This window comes from Oryx dammah, unplaced genomic scaffold, assembly GCF_014754425.2.
Source record: "Oryx dammah isolate SB20612 unplaced genomic scaffold, SCBI_Odam_1.1 HiC_scaffold_10, whole genome shotgun sequence".
In the NCBI taxonomy this organism is placed as follows: Eukaryota; Metazoa; Chordata; class Mammalia; order Artiodactyla; family Bovidae; genus Oryx; species Oryx dammah.
Genome location: NW_024070194.1, coordinates 33471878 through 33495597, shown reverse-complemented (window position 1 = coordinate 33495597; position 23720 = coordinate 33471878).

Sequence of the window (23720 nt, the reverse complement as noted above, 5' to 3'; positions counted from 1 at the left end):
GTTGCCTAGAGAATTCCATGGACAGAGGAACTTAGCAGGCTACAGTCCATGGGGTCACAAAGAGTCAGATGAGACTGAGGAACTTTCACTTTATATATATGTATACACATACATACATATATATATTATATATATTTATATTTATATATAATAGTGTATGTCAATCCTAATCTTTCAATTTGTCCCTCTTCCTCTATAACCCCTGGTAACCATAAGTTTATTTTCTACATCTGTAACTCCATTTTTGTTTTGTAAATAAGCTCATTTGTAGCCCTTTTTAAGATTCTACATATAAGCATTATTATGTGATATTTGTCTTTGTCTGACTTACTTCGCTCTGTATGACAATCTCTAGGTCAATCTGTGTTGCTGTAAATAGCATTATTTCATCCTTTTTTATGACTGAGTAATAATACATTGTATATGTGTACCACATGTTCTTATCCATTCCCCTGTTGATGAACATTTACATTGTTTACATGTCCTGACTATTGTAAACAGTGCTGCAATAAACATTATGGTGCATGTATCTTTTTACATTATAATTTTCTCCAGATATATCCCCAAGAGTGAGATTGTTGTATCATTTTTAGTTTTTAAGGAATCTTCATACTGTTTTCCATAGTCACTATACCAGTTTAGATTCCCACCATGTTCCCTTTTCTCCAAACACTCTCCAGCAGTTATTGTTTGTAGATTCTTAATGATAGTCATTCTGAACAATGTGAGGTGATACCTCATTATAGATTTGATTTGCATTTCTTGGATTCTTGCTTTTGAAGATCACATATGAACCCTGACTACCTTGAAACTGCCATGCTAGAGAGATAGGAAGAATTCTGGTTAGCAGCCCCAGCTGAATTTCCGTCAATAGTTATAATCAACTACAAGCCAGACATGAGAGCCTGCTTGAACCGCTCACCCAGATGTTAATAATTGCAGACCCAGGTGACATCTACTGCAACTGTATTTGTGACTCCCATACTAGAACTGCTTAGCAAAGCTATTCTCAAATACCTGACCCACAAAATCCCAAACATTTTTGAAAGTTTCAGTGCTTTGGGGTAATTTGTTATTCATCAATGGTAGCTGGAATAGTCCTCAATATTTCAAGGGATGACTTCTAATTAAAGCTCATTGGAATGAAGTACATACAACTTGAAGGAGAAGAGTATACAGAGAAAGTTAAATGTAGTTGTATTTTATAGAAGAAAAGTTTGGAATCTTGTATATTTTTCTCTAAGCATCTTCTTCAATAAAGGCATGCTAGTGATATTTCCTGTGTTCATTTCAACTCCTTTCTTCTCTCTGATCTTCTCAAAAAGGAAACACTTGAGTTTTCTCTCCTCTTCCTATTTATATGTTAACTCCTTATCCATTTTGATTTATATTCTGACCTCCATTCAAAGGACCATTCCTTCTGTCTGAACTGGCATCATTGGCCGCTGGAAATAAAAGTAAGGGAAAGAAGAAAGTGAACATCCTAGAAGAATAGCTGAAGGATTTGAATGAGACTTGAGAATGTCTTAATTTTCACTTCCTTTCCAAAAAACCTTCAATTAGCCATCTCATTTTATCTAGCACATTTTTAATAAAAAATCAAATAGCTACATATAAATATTACTCTGGGTTTTCTCAATGGACATGAGTTTAAGTAGCCTCTGGGAGTTGGTGATGGACAGGGAAGCCTGGCGTGCTTCAGTTCATGGGATCGCAAAGAGTTGGACATGACTGAATGACTGAACTGAACTGGACTGAATGGTTTCCTGAATGTCTAATTTATCTTTGTTTGTATTTTTCTTTTATTTTTTAAATTACTTCATAGTTAATTTAAAATGTGTTGGTTTCAGGTTTCAGGTTTACAGAAAAGTGTTTCAGTTACACACACACACACATATACATATATATATTCTTTTTAATATTCTTTTCCATTATAGGTTATTATGAGATACTGCATATAGTTCTCTGTGCTATACAGTAGCCTTTATTGTTTATCTATTTTATATATAGTAGTATTTATATGTTAATTCCAAGCTCCTAATTTATCTCTCCCTATGAAATTTACTTTTTAAAATGTTTTTAAAGCATATGTTAAAATATATTTTAGTTAGAATATTATTTATATATTAACCAATCTTTGTTTTCTTAGCAAATGACTTTGAGTACCTTTACATAATCATTGAATATGTAAGACTTTATATATATGTATATAATGAAATTGGTTAAACATTAAATATATGTCTAAGTATATCATCTTAAGCTTAGAAAATAATCGCATTAACCTTCAAGTATGTTATTTTACTAGCTATAAGCTGTGAAGTAATCTATGATTCAGCTTACTTATACTGCTCTGCCCTTGTACAGGGATGATCTAGCTGATGACAATCTGGCAGATTTATGTCCAGGGAGAATTAGTCCCACCCTGTGTGGGTGTTGACTTGAATGCCTCTAGTCCCCATGGGGCAAAGAGGTCCTGTCACCTCAGCAAGCAGAGAAGGCAAGTTGGAGCCAGCTAACATCCGTCAGGAACTCCATGGCCAAAGGCATGATCTGGAAGGAAGAACTGAGTTCACTGTCAACTACACTAAATTGAAAAGGAAAAATAATGTAAGTTAGGTCATCAACTTGGTCCCAATCATAAGGAGAAAACTGCTAGCTGTAAAATAGCACTAGTAATTTATCTTTTAATTGTGAAACCAGTTTAGCATATGTATGCTATTGTAAGTTACTCTAGAATGAGTGGTATGTACATTGTACAGATTTGGAAAAATAGTAAAGTAAAATTGACATTTATCTGTTGAATTCTTTGATGGAGGCTTCTAGGGAAAATGACTAGAGCCAGAGGCTCTAAAATCTAGCTCAGTCCCTCAATGATCTTACAATCTCAGTTTTTTTAACTGTACAATGCAGAACCTTTAAGGACATTTTCAGATATAAGATTCTGAGTACTGAAAATCATCTTAATTTATTTAAAATACTTTTGCTTTTATAAGGTATTAACTTTTAACTTATATAGCTGCTTTTTGGATGGGAGTCTTAATTACCTTTAATCTAACAATTTTGTGAGAAGAAAGAAAGTACTCTGTTTTGGAAAACAATGTTCCCATGAGTTCACATAAGTGATTTGGAAGCATAAAGATTTAACTTCATGTATGAGGAAGGGTCAATGCACACTTAAGATTTTATCAAAACCCTTAAAACTGGAACAAAGAAGTGAGTATATCTGAGAAATGCAAAATTAATGTTGGAATCATGTGTTTTCAGACAAATGCCCTTGTGATGCATGGTGTGAATACAGCAAAATGCTTGGTGTTTATTTTTATAATTGGATTTGCCTTGTGATCAGAGTGAGTGACTAATGGTGTTTGATAAGATATGGCTTAAAGCATAATAATACTTTGGCTTAAGGCATCTTAAAGACATTTTGCAGTGCTGTATTTTAAATCTAGAAGAGTTAAAAGCAATTTATTTTAATAGTATCAGTAGTAGTAAATAGATGGATAGATAGAAAGATCTGTTTGAAGGTAAGAGGTCCTTAGTATCAGCAAAGACCCAGTGAATGAGGTAAGGTAAGGAGGCCCTGCCCTGTAGGTAGGAGTATATTTGCAAAGACAGGTCAGTTCTGAGTCACCATTTTGGGTGCTGGCAGGCCAATGAAATCAGGCTACCTTTGTATTCTCCTGACTAGAGTAAGATCTGGGTCAATTCCAAACTCTGTCTATGTGGAGAGGAAAACAGGCATGGGCAGGCCAAGTAGTGAGCAAAGGTCTAATGGGAACTCAAGTATATGACTCTCCAGAAAACAGTAAGGACAATATAAGCTAGTCTAGTGTTGGAATGAAGGAGAGAAGCAGTCGATTTCCTCATCAGAATGTAAGCAAACCATTCCTGAAGCTGCCAGAAATTTTCAGTTCAGTCACTCAGTTGTGTCTGACTCTTTGCGACCCCATGGACTGCAGCACACCAGGCTTCCCTGTCCATCACCAACTCCCAGAGCTTATTCAAACTCATGTCCCTCAAGTTGGTAAAGCCATCCAAGTATCTTATCCTCTGTCGTCCCCTTCTCCTCCAGCCTCCAATATTTCCCAGCATCAGGGTCTTTTCCAATGAGCCAATTCTTTGCATCAAGTGGCCAAAGTATTAGAGTTTCAGCTTCAGCACCAGTCTTTCCAATGAATATTCAGGACTGATTTGCTTTAGGATTGACTGATTAGATCTCCTTGCAGTCCAAGGGACTCTCAAGAGTATTCTCCAACACCACAGTTCAAAAGTATCAACTCTTTGGGTCTCAACTTTCTTTATAGTCCAACACTCATATCCATACATGAATATGGGAAAAACCATAACTTTGACTAGACAGACCTTTGCCTGCAAAGTAATGTCTCTTTTTTTTAATATGCTGTCTAGGTTGGTCATAGCCAGGAACTTAGGGATATGTTTTGATTTGTGCAGCAACCTCTGGATTTTCTGGTTTGGACTGATGTAGTTGGATGATTCTTGGAAACTTTGTGATAGGATAATCCAGGCCAGTGATTTTCAAACATCAGTGTGCACATGAATACAAGAGGATTTTGTTAAAATGAAGTCCCTAAGGCAGTAGATGTAGGGTGGGTCCCCAATATTTGCAATTCTAACAAGCTCCTAAATTGAAACTGACATTACTTTTCTGGAGACCCCACAATGAGTAGCGAGGGGACCAGCAGTTTTCCCTGGCTGCATATTGTAGGGTTACCATATGTAGGGCTATCAGATTTGGCAGGAAATAGGATACCCAGTTAAACTGAAGTTCAGATGAACAACAGATAATGTTTTAGTGTACATATATTCCTTGCAAATATTTGGGACACATTTATTACAAAAAAAAAAATCCCTTGTTTATTTGGAATTCATTTACATGAGCACCCTCCATTTAACCTGGAATCCAACATGAAGAAAAATTTAAAATGTCCATGCCTGAGTTCTTACCCCAGATATTCTGGTTGAATTGGTCCAAGGCACAACTTGGGCAAGTGGGTGTCACAGAAGACCCTATATGACTTTAATGCACAGCCAAGGTTGAGAGTTACTTGTAAAATGTCATCCCCTTATCAATTAGGTGAGGACATTGAAACCTAGGGGATTATATAGCTTGGCCAGTGGTAGAATGGGGAGGACAATCTAGTGTTTTGGGCACTCTTTCTTATACACTTCCTTCAAGAGTATTTCCTTGCTTAGGAACCTAAATGGAACCTTAAGAACTTTATTGGTTCCCAGATCCCTGAGGTTGGAAGTCATCTCTCTTCATCTAAGTCACTCTCTTTAACCCTCAATACCTCATCTTAATGAAGTATTCAGAATGCATTTAGAAATCTGCCTATTATGAATTTTAATTCACATATGCTTTAAAATTCATTTATTCTCATTCTTAACCTCATATCTGGTTGCTTTAGAAAAACGTTTCTGGGTGTCTGAGTGCCAACCCCAGAGGTTCTGATTTAATTGGTCTATGGTGGGGCTGAGGCACTGGGAGTATTGGAAAGCTCCCTGAGCGATTTAAGTGTATAGATGGGGATGAACAGTACTGCTGTATCAGACCATTCAAAGGCAGTGGATCTGGGGCCTGTTCTCTAAAGTTGTGGTGGGTCCAGCTGAGCCCATAACAGATGTGTGTAAATCAGCAACTTCAAAGGCTGGAAACACTGAGCCTGACTGCAGGGTAAACCTGGAATGCCTCATATGTTATTCTTTCAAGACTTGTCAAAGCATCTGATTCCGTTCTAATTAGGAAATACATAGTTTCCTTAGATTCCAGCCTCTTAAAATACCTATATCAGCCTTATGTGTATTTCCATTGGTCCTAGGATATCATGTTTCTCTGATGAAATTCAGAGTAGATAGTTATTTAAAATAATAATAACAAAGAAAGAGGTAGGAGGTGGGTAGTGGAAGAGAAAACCAGCATTTGCTTAATCTGAACTTTCTAACTAGCAGTTTCAAGGTGCTAGAAATATTTCCTTAGCTCCAGTCCTTCCCTGTGATCTTGTACTTTTTCCACTCATCAGAAAAAAGTGGACCAGATTCTTGCTTTAGAAACTGCTGCATATCAGGCCTTTTGTGAGGAAGGAAGATTTCTTAGGCAAAGTATGTTGGCAGGAACTAGGACAATAAACAGTAAGACTTTGTACTTTCTTTCCACTTTCTTTTTCAGGAATTAAAATGTATTCATGTCAAGACAGGGATGAATTTCCACTCTTAAAGACAGATAGATGAGGGTCCTCAGAAATCTCAAAATTACAGTGTTATTTTCCATACTTCTGAAGGTTATTCATGGCTTTCCAACAGGGAAACACAGTCTTTCTACCCATCAGGGATTGATGCATAATTATAATAATAATTAGGCTTATTAAGTAACCTGATCCCATTATATTAAATACCATTTTGTGTCTACAAGATTATTGGATTAGATTTAGATGACTAGATTATATGATTGGAGGTTTACCAGCTTGTCCAAGCCAGACTTCCCAAATTCCTTTTCAAATGTTCTTCACACTAAGAGAGATCATCATGATTTTGTTGATGGTTCTTATTTTATTCTTTAAATTAGATAGACCTTGATTTACCTCCTCTAGGTCAACTGAGAGAAAACTAGGTTATACAGATGGAAAGATTTATCGACAGTACAAGGCAACGCTAATCAACCCATCAGCTTTAAAGCACATGCAAATCCTTAGAACCATTCTGTAAAGCTGGGAAGTATCATGACTCTGTAATTTATTCAAGAGTACTGTAATTTTCACCAACTTATGATATGTACTTTGCAGATCTAGAAAAGAAGCAAAAGAGAAAGATGTCCACATTTATTAGGTGGAGCATCTCTTTTTAAATCACTATTTGTCAAAAATAATATCTTTATGATATTTATTATTATATCATGATATAATTTATATTAATAAATTACAATTATAACTATATAATTGTGATTATAAATAAATTCTTTTTATAATTTATAAATATTAATAAATAGATATTAATTTATATTAGCAGCCCTTTTACTTTTCCTCTCCTCTCTTCCAATCCTTAAACACTTCTTTGTCTCAGAGGAATTTTATATGAGATGGTTAAAAACAGAAGTTATTTTCAGATTAACTGTGTTCTAAGCTTGTATTTTACATAAGACTTAAAACCTTCCAGACAAGTGTCATAGATATGAGAGATATGAGGTGATGAGCAAAAAAGCTTAGATTAAAAAAAAAAAAAAAGTGTTACCCTGTGTTGCACCCAAGAGACTGGAACTCTAGCATAAGTTGTGTCTCTCAGAATTTGCAAAACTTGAGTTTGGGCAGAACAACAGAGTTCGGGGCCAACATTTATCAAAGTATTCACAGGTTTGGACAGGAAGCATGGTTGTAAGATTTAACAAATAAAAAATATAAGACACAATTAAACTTGCATTTCTGGTAAATATTGAATTGTTTTGTAGTACAAGTATGCTCATGCAATTTTTGTGACACATTTATGCTAAAAGTTATTTATTGTTTACCTGAAATTCAAAGTTAGCTGGGTGCCTTGCATTTTAGGTGGGAAACCCAGCAAGGTGGGTTTCATTACTAATAATTATGAATTGACACTCAGATCCTTGCTCCACTTCCCAGACAGCACAAGCCTCCTTAATTCCTGGGTGACACTAGGTCAAAGGACGGACTCCTCTTTAATGACTGAGACACATTTTCCATGAACTGGACAAGATGAAGTCTCAGAGTAAGATTTAATTATTTTTAATGACATTTATTACACATCAAAGTCTTTGATTACAAATGCATACTCATTATAATGATAATCCCTGTCTATCACAGACATGTTTCCTAGGAGATCTGGGAATCTGGTCACATTCTTACAGGGAGACGGGGAGGTGGAATGAGAGAATTTTATGGGTTTGCTCATATTTTTTGTAAATATGAAAAGAGCTCATTTGTCATGTTTTAAAAAGAGATTGGGAGACTCCTGATGCCATGTTTCTAAAGTAGAAAATAACTGATATCACCAGAATGCTATCAGTGTCAATGCAAAGTAAGACTTAATATTTTTTTTCAAAGAGATTAAAGTTGAGGTTTGGCAAAGAGAATCATGCCATGTAAGTATATCACAAATACAATAAAACAAGGAAGACAAAGATTTCATGAAAAGGCAAACACTACTGACATTCTTAGAGAAATGGCTTATCCTTTCCACACATGTCTACTGATATAGGGAAAGAAACTGGACATAAGAGGTTCAGGAACATGGCCTACTAAACCAACCATGGCTCACATTGCATATGCGAGGTAGTAAAGGTGCAAAAATGGGTGAACTCTCTGTTTCAGGGATGGAGCCTGGCTGCTGGCTAATGGGACAAGGAGGAATCACAGCCTGGGATAAAGAAGGAGTAAAGAGGGACCCTTATTCAGCTCAACCTAAAGGTAAAGACGAGGCGGGCAGATTATAAGGTTCCAAGAATCAGTTCAGGCCAGACAAGAGGATTAATATCCCATTTCTCAATGACACTATGCCAAAGACTTTCTTGTTTTATTCTTTTTTAAAAATGAGCAACAGCCTTCAGATCCTGAGTTTAAAAGCCTGATCCAGGCCTGAGTCATTGGCACCACTCCCTAACTCCTCTCCACTGCAGGTGTGCTGCGGGTTCCTTCCTCTCATACCCAGCCCTGCCCCCTCCCCACACCCCCCCAACTCCCCCTGACAATTGTGAAATTGAAAGAGATCCTCTCAGGGTGGTATAGCTGCAGGCATATGAATTCCTTCCGGGGCTCTCTGAGCTTGGAAGCAGTTTAAAGGTAAAAAAGTTTGAAGAGTGAATGAATAAACATGTTTCAAAGGAAACTGAATGAGGGACTTTGTTTTTGTGGGATTTTTTTATGACATTTGCTTACTTAATGTAATAAGTCCTTGAACATATTGCCTTGTATGATATAATTTATTTACATAATTCTGGATTGGAAAACTATGAGCAAATCCAAAGAAAACTTCTGGAAAGAAGAAAACTTGTTTTTGTGAAGATTTCAGAATGAAATTATATGTATATGTATATATATATAGTAGTGTTTAAGGTAGTGTTTAAGGCCATATTAAGATGGTAGTGTTTAAGGCCATATTTCTAGCATCTGACAGAATTTACAAACAAGTAAATGTTGAACGGGGAAGGGATGGCCTCCCTCTGGACTGTTACTTTGGGTTCTTAAAATCTTACTTGAAATGACCCTTAGGAGTGGAGTCTACCTGTTATTGGAAAGAAAGCAGGTTTCAATCCGAAGTGTTAATGTCGAACTTACTAATTTTAAGTAGAGTAATTTACAGATTAATTATTTTCTTTAATAATAAATTCTGTTTTTCTAAAAAAATAAAAACTACATTCATATACACACATACTTCTTTTCTAAAATCCTCACAAAACAAGTTTTGCTTTGTGTATGTGTATATGTGCACAAACATACATGTATAGATATGTACAGATGTATATATAGATCATATACATATATAGGTATAAAGAGATTTAGACATAGATATTTGAAAAAGGGGACAAAGTTAATTTAGATCATAAGTCAATTTCAAGCATGTTTTAATTTATGTCAAATAATTTCCTATAGAATTCAAATGAAGATGGTGGTTTATAGTTATTTCGATCCAAGTTTCTGCTTTGTTAAAATATCTCAGCTTTTAAAGTTACAAAGGGAGGAAAGTCCTTTAAGTACTGAATGTTCTAAACCTAACTGAGTTTAGCTACACCTAGATCCCAAGACTATTGCTCAATCATTTAAGGGATTTATCTATTTATTGGACGTAGAAAAGAAACGTTGATGAGAAAACTAGGAATTATCTGCTCCAGATTTGATGTCAAAAGAGAATCATCTGGTGACTTTTGTTTTCTGTTTGATTTTTGAGGCGATAACATCACCAAACCACTCTAGAAGCCTCTGGAGTCACTAAGGGTTATCCACTGGGAGTAGCTGGCTAAGTGTAGCTTCCAGCTTCAATAATTTTTTTCCGAAGTTTCATTTTCCATGTCAGAATTCTTACCTGGCTTCTTTCTGCCTAAAATAAATATCTTCCCCCACCCAAAATAGTTGGTAGCAATTCTGTTTCTGATACTGGAATAAAAATGGCAGAATAAAAGCAATGAAAACAGATTAATAATTGAAGCAGTTCTTATGAGGATTTTTTCTTATGTGAACTCAACTTGCCTAGAAATTCAATAAGAGGAGAGTTTTAGTCACTAAAAATTATCTACTGGATGTCGTTTGGAGGTTGGGAGTGGCGGAAGTAGTCAAAGACAGAGTATAGAACTAGACTTTTCAAAAGGCATGGAAGACTTCCTTTTAAAGGCATCAAATAATAGACTTATATTGCTGCTAAATTTTTGGCTCTCCTAGACTCACCTCCCAGCACAGGTAGCACACATATTCCTGTTTAGCAAAGTATCAGGGGGTAAATTCAAAGACAGACTTGAGAAATGTGGAGGAAAAGAATCTCTCACTAGATTTCCTGAGAGATTCTTAGTAAAGAATCTGCCTGCAATGCAGGAGACCCAGGTTTGCTTCCTGGGTTGGGAAGATCCCCTGGAAAAGGAAATGGCAACCCACTCCAATATTCTTGACTGAAGAATTCCATGGACAGAGAAGTCTGACAGTGGGCTACAGTCCATGCGATCACAGGAGTTGGACATGACTTAGCGACTAAACCATCATAAGATTTATAGAAAAAGATGAGCCGAATTATTTTCAGGAGTGCTCTTATAGGTGGTGAAATGCACATCTTTTAATAATTTTATTGGGAACAAGTACTTTGAAATTGCGTTTGACTGGTATCCTGTGATTTTACAAATGAGACCCTATAGGTGAGGCTGAGCCATTTGGCATACCCAGATTTTTTGGGTTACATAGACATACTTTATAAGCCCAGATGGAATATCAGTTCAGTTCAGTTCAGTTTAGTCGCTCAGTCGTGTCCGACTCTTTGTGACCCCATGAATCGCAGCACGCCAGGCCTCCCTGTCCATCACCAACTCCCGGAGTTCACTCAGACTCACATCCATCGAGTCCGTGATGCCATCCAGCCATCTCATCCTCTGTTGTCCCCTTCTCCTCCTGCCCCCAATCCCTCCCAGCATCAGAGTCTTTTCCAATGAGTCAACTCTTTGCATGAGATGGCCAAGTACTGGAGTTTAGATGGAATATGAGTTTTATAAATACAAGAGTTATAAATTTCCTCTCTGAATCGCCATGTCTTGTTGGTTCATGCCCAATAATTGAAGCAGGAATGATTTCTAAACTTATTCAGATACAGAACTCGTATATAAATCCCTCAGAATATAATATTACCAACAGTAATAGCAACTCACACTGTAGAGTATTTTACAATATAGAAAAATTATTTTACAATAATTTGCTTTCCCAAATTATCATCTTTGTAATGTATCATTTTATTTCTGCTCTGTAATATCTGGAAGTCTGTGAAAATATTATTCGTAACCAGAAAGCATACCGTCTATTTGGTTAACATAAACTCACACTAAACTTGAAGCTATTTGAGCCCCAATAGAGCCTTCCTTTGGAGAAGGAAATGGCAACCCACTCCAGTGTTCTTGCCTGGAGAATCCCAGGGACAGGGGAGCCTGGTGGGCTGCCGTCTATGGGGTCGCACAGAGTCGGACACGACTGAAGCGACTTAGCAGCAGCAGCCGCAGAGCCTTCCTTGGATGGGTGGTGGTCTTCCTTTATCTTCCTTTTACAGCCATCTTTTCAATCTCTGGCTCCACCTGGTGGAGTACTGTGAGGTCATGACCACAGCCATCATTGTTCCTAAATTTACTGTACAGAACCAGTACTCCTCCAAGTAAATAATAGTACCGCTTTCAGAATCTGAAGATTGGACTACCTATTGTCCACCCAAATATTCTCTTGCTAATGTGACTGCCTCTTGGAACAGCATATCTATGTTGCAAAAAGACCCTTTCTATTAGGACTGAAAAAAAGTATGACACCATAGTTAAAGGAGAACCCTATCCTGCCAATAGCTTACACTGTTCTTTTGTATTTTTCAGTTCACTTGAACACATAAGAACACCTCCCATGAATCAGGGTAGGCTGAGGATGCTATCAAAGGGAAAAATGAGACTTACAGTATGAAAAACTGAAACTTACACTAACTGTACTTCCCAGAAATGAACAAAAATTATGGAAGCAGAGACAAGATCAAAAGGCAAGTGTTTTGATCCTGAGTGTAATTTTTATTAAAACTTGTCCACAACATTGCTTAAAATAAATAAAATCCTTCTTTTATTGTGTTCCATAATATATACATATTTACATATTTTTAATACCTTAAATATTATACAATAAAAAAATGAAATGAGAAAAATCTCCAAAAAGATTAAAAAAGCCAAGTCAAATGCAAGAACGATATTAAAATGAGTCATTTCACCACTCCACAGCCACTTCTTCTCTTGATGGTTGGAGGAGAAACTTTAATAGAAACTTTGTTCTATTTCTTAACCACTTATGGACCTGCCCACACTTAGTTTATCAGAAAAAATCTCCCCTATGAGGGAGCAGTGAGCAACTCTGGGAGGTGAGCGAATGGTGGTGAAAAGATAACAACCCAAACTTGCCCATCTTTTAGAACCCCAACAGGCTGCCCCCCCAGGACTAGAAGTATTAATTGCTATTTATTTTTAACAGACTGTTTTTTTTTGTTTATTTGTTTTTTACTTTATTTTACTTTACAATACTGTATTGGTTTTGCCATACATTGACATGAATCCACCACGGGTGTATACAAGCTCCCAATCCTGAATCCCCCTCCCACCTGCCACCCCATATCATCTTTCTGGATCATCCCCATGCACCAGCCCCAAGCATCCTGTATCCTGTATCGAACATAGACTGGCACTTCATTTCTTACATGATAGTATACATGTTTCAAATCCATTCTCCCAAATCATCCCACCCTCTCCCTCTCCCTCAGAGTCCAAAAGTCCATTCTATACATTTGTGTCTCTTTTGCTGTCTTGCATAAAGGGTCATCATTACCATCTTTCTAAATTCCGTATATATGTGTCAGTATACTGTATTGGTGTTTTTCTTTCTGGCTTACTTCACTCTGTATAATCGGCTCCAGTTTCATCCATCTCATTAGAACTGATTCAAATGTATTCTTTTTAATGGCTGAGTAATACTCCATTGTGTATATGTACCACAGCTTTCTTATCCATTCATCTGCTGATGGACATCTAGGTTGTTTCCATGACCTGGCTATTATAAACAGTGCTGCGATGAACATTGGGGTACATATGTCTCTTTCAATTCTGGTTTCCTTGGTGTGTATGCCCAGCAGTGGGATTGCTGGGTCATAAGGCCACAGTCATTAAGACAGTATGGTACTGGCACAAAGACAGAAATATAGATCAATGGAACAAAATAGAAAGCCCAGAGATAAATCCACACACCTATGGACACCTTATCTTTGACAAAGGCAGCAAGAATATACAATGGAGAAAAGACAATCTCTTTAACAAGTGGTGCTGGGAAAACTGGTCAACCACTTGTAAAAGAATGAAACTAGATCACTTTCTAACACCATACACAAAAATAAGCTCAAAATGGATTAAAGATCTAAACGTAAGACCAGAAACTATAAAACTCCTAGAGGAGAACATAGGCAAAACACTCTCCGACATAAATCACAGCAGGATCCTCTATGATCCACCTCCCACAATACTGGAAATAAAAGCAAAAATAAACAAATGGGATCTAATTAAAATTAAAAGTTTCTGCACAACAAAGGAAACTATAAGTAAGGTGAAAAGACAGCCTTCTGAATGGGAGAAAACAATAGCAAATGAAGCAACTGACAAACAACTAATCTCAAAAATATACAAGCAACTCCTGCAGCTTAACTCCAGAAAAATAAACGACCCAATCAAAAAATGGGCCAAAGAACTAAATAGGCATTTCTCCAAAGAAGACATGGATGGCTAACAAACACATGAAAAGATGCTCAACATCACTCATTATCAGAGAAATGCAAATCAAGACCACAATGAGGTACCATTTCACACCAGTCAGAATGGCCGCGATCCAAAAGTCTACAAGCAATAAATGCTGGAGAGGGTGTGGAGAAAAGGGAACCCTCTTACAGTGTTGGTGGGAATGCAAACTAGTACAGCCACTATGGAAAACAGTGTGGAGATTCCTTAAAAAATTGCAAATAGAGCTAACAGACTGTTTTAAAGCAGTTTTTGTTTCACAGCAATAGTGAGTGGACGGTTCAGAGATCTCCCAAACCCCCTGCCTCCCCACACCCACAGCCTCCCTCATGATCCACTTTTCCCAGCAGAGTGACACATTTGCTACAATTGATGAACCTACACGACACATCATTATCACTCCAAGTTTATAGTTTGCCTCTTCTCTTGGGGTTGCACCTTCTTTAGGTTTTGACAAATGTATCTACTATTGCATTATACAGGGTGGCTTCACTGTCCTAAAAATCCCCTGAGCTTTACTTATTTATCGCTCTCTACCTCCCAACCTCTGAAAACCATTAATATTTTTTACTATCCCCACAGATTTGCCTTTTCCAGAATGTCATAGAGTTGGACTTGTACAGTATTTAGGCTTTTCAGATGGCTTCTTTCACTTAGTAATATACATTTAAGTTTCCACCATGTCTTTATAAGGCTTACTAGCTCACTTCTTCTTAGTGCTAAATAATATTCCATGGTCTGGATGTACCAAAGTTTCTTTATCCAGGCCATCCTAGTTGCTTCCAAGTTTTGACAAATTATGAATAAAGCTGCTAAAAACATATGCTTGCAGATTTTTGAGTGAGTAAATGTGTTCAACTAATTTGGGTATATACCAAGAAGCACAATTGCTAGATCATATGTAAAAGTAAATAAAAACCACTTCATGGCAAATAGATGAGGAAACAATGGAAAAAGTGACAAACTTTATTTTTGGGGGCTCTGAAATCACTGGACAGCCATGAAATTAAAAGACCCTTGCTCCTTGGAAGAAAAGCAATGACAAACCTAGATAGCATATTAAAAGGTAGAGACATTACTTTGCCTACAAATGTCTGTAGAATCAAAACTATGGTTTTTCCAGTAGTCATGTATAGATGTGAGAGCTGGACAATAAAAAAGGCTGCATGCTGTGGTGCTAGAGAAGACTCTTGAGAGTCTCTTGGACAGAAAGGAGATCCAACCAATCAATCCTAAAAGAAATCAAGCTTGAATATTCATTGGAAGGACTGATGCTGAAGCTGAAGCTCCAATACTTTGGCCACCTGATGTGAAGAACTGCCTCATTTGAAGAGAGCCTGATGCTGGGAAAGATTGAAGGCAGGAGGAGAAGGGGACAACAGAGGATGAGATGGTTGGATGGCATCACTGACTCAATGGACTTGAGTTTGAGCAAACTCTAGGAGATGGTGAAGGACTGGGAAGCCTGGCGTGTGACAGTCCATGGGGTCACAAAGAATCAGACATGACTGAGCAACTGAGCAACAACAAAAATGCAAAAATATATTTAATTATATAAGAAACTACTGAACTGTCTTTCAAAGAAGCTGTGCCATTTTACATTCTTACCAGCAATGGTAATGGGGTTCCGGTTTGTCTACATCGTTGCTAGCATTTGGGAGTGTTAATGTTTAGAATGTTGACTATTCTAATAGCTGTCTAGTGGTAGCTCATTGTCATTTTACCACATGATTTTAAAAACAAAGCTGCAAGGTAGAAAGCAGTCACATTTCAGGAGATGCATGGCTTGTTTTGTGATCTTCGCAATTCTCCAGGCTAAAGAGGGGGCTTTCCTTTCTCCCTTGTTACCAGCTGTATCCTAAGGGTGAAATTACAGATATCTTTGGATTTGTCTTTTCTTTCCTAGATTAAGAAGGAGTTGGGATAGCTTTCTAACCCTAACCGTACAATAGAATTACTGGGAAGTTTTTAAAAAGTGTTGTTTCCCAGGTACCACATAGGAATCCCTGGGGGTGAGGTTTTGGCATGATATTTTTCTCTAAAAACTATTCATGAGATTCTAATATGCAGGTTTGGTTGAGTCTTACTGGTTTGAGCACCTATAAAATCTCTTTTCATCCTTAAATTCTGCTCCATCCATTTTGTATTTCATAATTCCCACCACACTCCCTTTGGTAGTCTGTATAACAATAACTTGCTAACTGGATCTTCATTCTCATACCCCATAGTACAAGTCTTCCAATTTCAATTTTTTGTTTGTTTGTTTCTTTATATTCTCTCTTGCCTTACTATTGAGGGAATGGAGAGGAGATCTATAGATCCTTTAAGATTACCTAAATGTAAAATTTTTATCAAGAGGTAAATGGTCATTTACTTTGAAGAGTTGTAATTCTATTTGATTTTAAAAAGTCAATAATATGAGTACTCTCTTACCTCTTATACACACAAAATAGCATTGAACCAGGGCAAATTGATTACCATAGCAAAAGTCACCTTGTTATCTTTTTTAACCCAGCATGTGGGTATTGCTACAAATGTGTATGTGTTTGGCCAAGTTGAACCCTCTACATTGCATGCCAATACTTTGTTTCTCCATGGACAACTTGCTTTCCCATGCCTTGTGAAATTTTCAGAAAAAATTACTTTTCTTCTCTTGACCCCTAGACATACAGAATTCTAGGTGTATATCCTTGGGGCTTTTTTATGAGAAACTTGATCTGGCCTATCAATTTGTGAACTTACCCCACACTCACTTACCTGCTTCTGCATATCTTTTACTTTTCTGGTTATGTCTGTGGAAGAAAAGTTACTTTTTGCTCTGCCTTGCTCGTTATTTCTGCTATGGGCTCAATCATACACCCGCCTACCTCTTCAGAGGTTTGATTCCTTTTACTCATTTATATCCAAATGTGGCTCAGAACAAATCTGTGTCTTGATCTCTAACTACATCCACCTGATTGTTCCACTGGCACATCAAAAATCAGTGTCACAATGCCACTTTATTCTGCTTTGATTGTGGTCTTAATTAGCGTAGTCATAAGAAATAAAGATCCTTCATCAACAACACTTCTTGGCCATTAACTACATAAAATGCATATGTAAAGATGCACATAGCACAGCCATTGCCCCCGGAGGAGCTCACAGAACTCTTTTTTAATTGGGCAAATAGGATATACAATATATATTTATCCAACACTCATCCTGGTACAGTCATCAAAAAAATAAACGAGCAATATAGTGTAAAGCACCTGGCACTTGGAAGTCATTCCATCCTGCTGCTTATGGGAGAAGTGAACTTTCAGTTAAGCCTTTAATTGGTAAATAAATTCCAGGTAGTTGTAGCGGTTTGTCTTTCCAATAAGCAAACAGCAGTAAGTAAATGTGGAATAGACAGAGTCATAGAAAGAAGGGTTTGAGGATAGTGAGCAAATGTCTGCATTGATGGAGAGTTCTCACTCATTTAATCTCCTATAAATTAATTCACAATGAGGTGTCGATGGCTCAATGTTATATGGCCTAGGATATGAAAAACTTTTCTAGATTAAGGCTTCCATTCATACAACTACATCTCTAATGATGTGGTGTTTTTTTCTTCTTTTTTTAATCAGATGGTAGGATCATTTGAGGGTCAGAGAAACTTTTAGCATCATCACTCATACCATACACAAAAGATAATTTAGCAAGTTCCACTGAAAGATAAACTGATAAAACATTGGTTTTGGAAATGCTTTGTTATTATTGTTATTGTTATTTTTAGCTGTTTGGAAATTGTGCTGCTTCTATGGGGAGGTGAATGAATTTTAAAATAATATGTTAATTGTATGTGACTGTGTGTGCTTATGCATGTTACTGTGTTTGTGCCCAAGGGCGTCCTAGGTGAAAGGCTCCCTTGAAAAATTTGAAACAAATAAATAAAATGAGAGCTGACCTAAATTTTTGCCTCAAACTGAAACAGAGTTCAAACTTTGAGGAGGATCAAAAGCTTGATTAACAGTTGTTTATTTGTTTTTAGAGGTTTTGCTTCCCTCCAACTCAAAAAAGTAAAAGTGATCAAACACTACACTCTGAGAGAGACTCTTGTCTCAATATTTCCAACTGGGTTGAAACCAGAAAGTACTTGTGAGGCAAATGGGAAACCCAAGTGACTTGCAGCCTAAGGTCCAAGATTCAAGGGGTTAGGAGGAGTTCAGCTGAGTTTCATGTTGGCATCCAAGGAAAACATAGCAGTAGTGTTGTGTTCAGTGGAACTGAGATCCTAGAGGGGAGAAAACATTACTATGTGGAAGAGAAAAAGTACATGGCGTTTGTGTTTCCCACCAATGTCTGGAGGAAAGCACATTTATTGATAGGCTGAAAAGCAGAAAAAGACCCCTGGGATGTGTTGAGACCTGTGGGTTAACTTGAGGCAATGGATGTAAGGCACAAGCCATGAAGTAGAATTCGGGGACTTGGAAATGAGGCCCTCCTCTCACAGCTGTGTGATCTTGGGCAGCTGTGTAGCTGTTACAGAATTTGGTGTCTTTATCTGTATTCACTTGTTCAGAAGTACCAATGGCTTGTCCTTACCTTGCTGGACACACTGAAATAATACTTTAGATTTTTCTGAATTGGTAAAAACCAATCATATCCTTGAAAATAGTAAAATTCAGGAGTGGATCTTAAGATGTACAAAAATCATTTTTTTAAAGAGATTAAGAGCTGTGAGAGTTTGGTGAAAGTAGGGGGTCTTTTGGCTCAAGTTCCATGCTTTGGAAGACTTTATAAATATAGAATTGAAAGTGGATAGAGTTTTGGCATAGAGAAACTAATGGGATGGGAGATATTCCAAGCAGAGGTAGAAACCATCAAAAAAAGAAAGTATAGTGATAAGAAAAAGTAGGACTTTACATGGCAAATAGCAAATAGGCAAAAATGGAGAAGAGTTAGGAGATAATTTTGGAAATGTCACTGAGGCCAAAGGATGGATGTCATTGAATTCTAAACTGCTAGCTTAGATTTTATTTTATATGGAACAGAGGTAATTTGAGTTATGTTCTGGTGTATGAATAATTCAGCTTATTATCAAGATTAAGTTTACAATACAAGATAAAGTGAATGATTAGAGAGAGACTAGCCAAGTAAAGAGGCTTCCCTGGTGGCTCAGAAGAAAAGAAACTGCCTGCAATGCCAGAGTCACAGGAGATGTAAATTCAATCCCTAGGTGGAGAAGATCCCCTGGAGGAGGTCATGGTAACCCATTCCAGTACTCTTGCCTGGACAATCCCATGGACAGAGGAGCCTGGCAGTCCATAGTGTCGCAAAGAGTCGGACACAACTGAAGCAACTTAGCATGCACTCATGCAGCCAAGTAAAAGCCTATCATATTAATCTGGGTGAGCAGTGGTATGGCTTCACCAACACAATGTCATGCTTATAGAAAGGAGATTGTGAGTCTCACGGTTATGAATGAAGTAGGGTCAAGAAGATCTGGCAGCTGAATGTGGTCAAAAGTTTATTACCATGTGTAAAATAGATGACCAGTGCAAGTTTGATGCATGAAACAGGGCACTCAAAGCTGGTGTTCTGGGACAACCCAAAGGGATGGGGTGGAGGGAGGTAGAAGGGCGAGTTCAGGATGGGGGAACACATGTACACACATGGCTGATTCATGTCAATGTATGGCAAAAACCACCACAATGTTGTAAAGTAATTAGCCTCCAATTAATATAAATATTTTGTTTTTTAAAATGGAGCCAGAGAAGTCTGAAAGCTAAGGCTTCATACTTGAATGACTTTAAAGATGGTGCAATTAACTTAAGGAACTTGGGATAGTAGCCAGCTAGAGAGAAAACAGTGATTCTGGTCAACTTTTAGGTTAGAAAGATATATGGATGAAGACAAGAGTATGAAACATAAGATCAAGAGCTAATGATGGCTTAAGACAAAGATGAAGAGTCATTTGCATTGACATCACAGTCAAAATCATGAAAGTATTGGATATTGCTAGCCATAATTAAATATATTTTCCTGAATCTGATGCTAACTATACAGACATTTTTCCCTGGGCTTTGTTGATAAATCTCCATGTGTAAAAGTGGCTCTTGGCAACTGGATTTTTTCCCCTGAAATTTGGACCACTCTCTACTGAGCTGAATTTCAACACCTACATGAGTTCTTCAGATATAATCTAAACTCTGTCATTCACTGCTTGTTTTTGACCTCCCTGGTTTTTATCATGACCCCAATTCATTAAATCCTTGACTGTAGCTCCCATGTTGATAAGAGTTAGAAATTACTCAGCCATTAAAAAGAATACATTTGAATCAGTTCTAATGAGTGGATAAAACTGGAGCCTATTATAAAGAGTGAAGTAAGCTAGAAAGAAAAACACCAGTACAGTATACTAATGCATATATATGGAATTTAGACAGATGGTAACGACACAGATGTATAGAACAGTCTTTTGGACTCTGTAGGAGAGGGCGAGGGTGGGATGATTGGGGAGAATGGCATTGAAACATGTATATTATCATATGTGAAATGAATCGCCAGTCCAGGTTCGATGCATGAGACACGGTGCTTGGGGCTGGTGCATTGGGATGACCCAGAGGGATGGGATGGGGAGGGAGGCGGGAGGGGGGTTCAGAATGGGGAACGCATGTACACCCGTGGTGGATTCATGTTAATGTATGGCAAAACCACTACAATATTGTAAAGTAATTAGCCTCCAATTAAAATAAATAAATTTATATTAAAATAATAATAATAAATAAAAATTAAATAAATGAATTTCTGTTTGGAAAAAAAATTTCCAAAGAAAAATGGGTGCTTCAGGCTTTGGTTTTCTTCATTAGATTTCTCATTTTAACTGGTGAAATAAAACTTGTGTCTTCAAGATTTGGGTGTATCACTTTAATACTTTCTATAAGCAATATGCATTTCAAAAAAATGTTGTATTTCCAAAGAACATTCCAGAAAAATGTCAGTGCCAAGAAAATAAATTCCTTTCTTGTACATATTACATTTTTCCTTTTACATTCCTCTAGATGGGGGAGCCTGGTGGGCTGCCGTCTATGGGGTCGCACAGAGTCGGACACAACTAAAGTGACTTAGCAGCAGAAGTCCTTCTACAGATCACGTGAATGTTCCTTTAATAATCAGAGACATATGGATAGATAAGATGATACAGTTATATGAGGTAGATGACCTGCTTGAGGCTAGACCTTAAAACTTTGTAGTTTTGTAACTTTTGATAAGTCATGTCAGATTCTAGATTTGCACCTGAGTGGTTTGAGAATTCAATGAGGTATAGGACTATTTTTTGAAAGCAATAAATAAGAAATATAAGATATTATAATATTTGATAAAGTCAGAATAAAGGTAAATTATTCACTATAATCCAGAATATTATAAGTAGCACTTACCATAATAATGTTTCATTTATTTTTATTATCATAATTTGATGAATGCTTATAATCAGTATCAGATTGCTAGTTACATGATGAAGAGACTATGTCATCTTTTACCCATCATAACCCCAGCAGCTTGTACTGCAAGTACTACATAATCAAAACTTTTAAATGAATAATTGAATACTTTATAATTTAAATTTAATCACTTTAGTCTAATAAAATGAACAATTTTAATTATGAAAACCACTTCCCTTCTAAAATTCAATATAGAGGATGATATAAATTGTTACAAGAGTAATTTGGATAAAGTTTATGGATGAAAAAAATCTATGGTAAAAAAATGAGGGATTTTTGAAATCATAGATAACTGAAAAAATTCTGAGGCCCTAGCCTTGTTTCTCTCTGAATAACCCATCACTGCACTGATATCTTCCTAAATATTCTTTCTTGTGTTATAGTGTTATATTCCCTTTGCTTTGTTCTTTGTGGGCTATCATGTAAAACATAATGTTCTTCAAAGAGTAAATAGCATTCCAACTTCATCCCCTTTCCTATTATGCTTTGAAGTTTTATCTTCATCTGAGTAATTTAATAATAATAATAACAATAATTTCCCAACAGCTTAATAAAATATTTCCCTTGACTGCGTTGATAACCTCTCTTTCTTGAATCTCACTTCCTTTGGCTTCCAAGATAGATCTTTTCTTTTTATTTTCCTCTATTTTTAAACTTTCTTTGCCAACATGTTTTTTGGCCCTACCCTCAACAACCTCAAAAAGAGGGACTCTCTGAATGTCTCCAATCTCTTTTAGTTTTTCTACACAGTCTTTAGTGGATTATTCTCTTCCTTCACCTGTATGGTGCAAGTTCCAATGACCACTTAGACATCTTGACATGGGTATACTCATAATATTCCAACCACCCTGGACTATAAATCACCATTCAACACTCAAACTTGACTCTCCTGCCCCCTCTTTCTCCTTCTTCGCCCCATAGTCAATAAGACTTGCAGGTTTTACTTCTCAGTACCCATTATGTGACCACCATTTTTCTACCCTAACCATCATGGTCCTGCTTCCGTTGGGCTTTATTATAGTAATAGCGTCCTATTACTTTGCTTCTGCTTCATGGGACGTACTTTTGCCAAAATGATCTACAATATTTAGATCTGCATATGCCACTCCTCTCCCTACTCAGTCTCTAAAGTGAAAAGTCCTACCATGTATGATTTTTAAAAATAAGCCTCCAAACTATTTTCAAATCCCCTTTATTTTTAATTTGTAAAGTATATAATATGTAATTATTATTATGGCACATATACCATGAAATTCATCCATTCAGAGTGCACAATTTAATGATTTTTAGTATGTTCACAGAGTTGCAACCCATAATACAATTTTAAAACATGTTCATCACTTTCAAACAGAAATGCCACGTCTTTTAAAAGACAGTCACCCTCTGACAGTATTCCCCATCCAATCACCACCCATAGGGGATTTATGTAACTATCTACTTCCTATGTCAATAGATTTTCCTATTATAGACATTTCTTGAACATAAAAATCATTTGTACATGGTCTTCTTCCATTAAGCAAAATATTTTTTAAAGTTCATCCATGTTGTAGCATGTATAAATATTTCATTCCTTTTAATTGTAAAACAATATTCCATTATATGTATAGACCATTTTTATTTATTTATCAGTTGCTAGTCTCCTTTGCATCATTTTTTCTTCTTGTTATATATTGTCCTCTTATTTTTACAATCTTAGATTCCCTTATCTCAGCTTAAACTTGCATGTACTTTCTTTGTTTTAGAGTTGGTTGTTTAAATTTCTTATTTTCCTGTAGATTTTAAGACTATTCTTTACTTTTCCTTAGTTGTTACATTCCTATAATTATTTTTTCCATGGATACTCAATTCCATTCAGTGGAAATGTATTAGATCTACTGTTTTCAATATTTTGAAATTTAGGAATGTGAGGTATATAGTAACTATGCGAGTCTGAACATAAAATATAAAGGTAAACTATACTATCAGAGAAGGCAATGGCACCCAATTGCATATTAACCATGTGTAGACATGACACTATATGTTAACTGTATTGTGTAGTAACATATACTATACAATAGTACAGTTTATGCAAAAATGAACACAATCTATATATAATACACATGTGTGTATATATTATATACATATGTGTATATTATATAGGTGTATATATATTTGTGTGTATATATATAGTGTCCATGATGTCAACATCTTTAAGCCTACAAACACATATCATATGGTTATTATGTTTATATAATTGATTA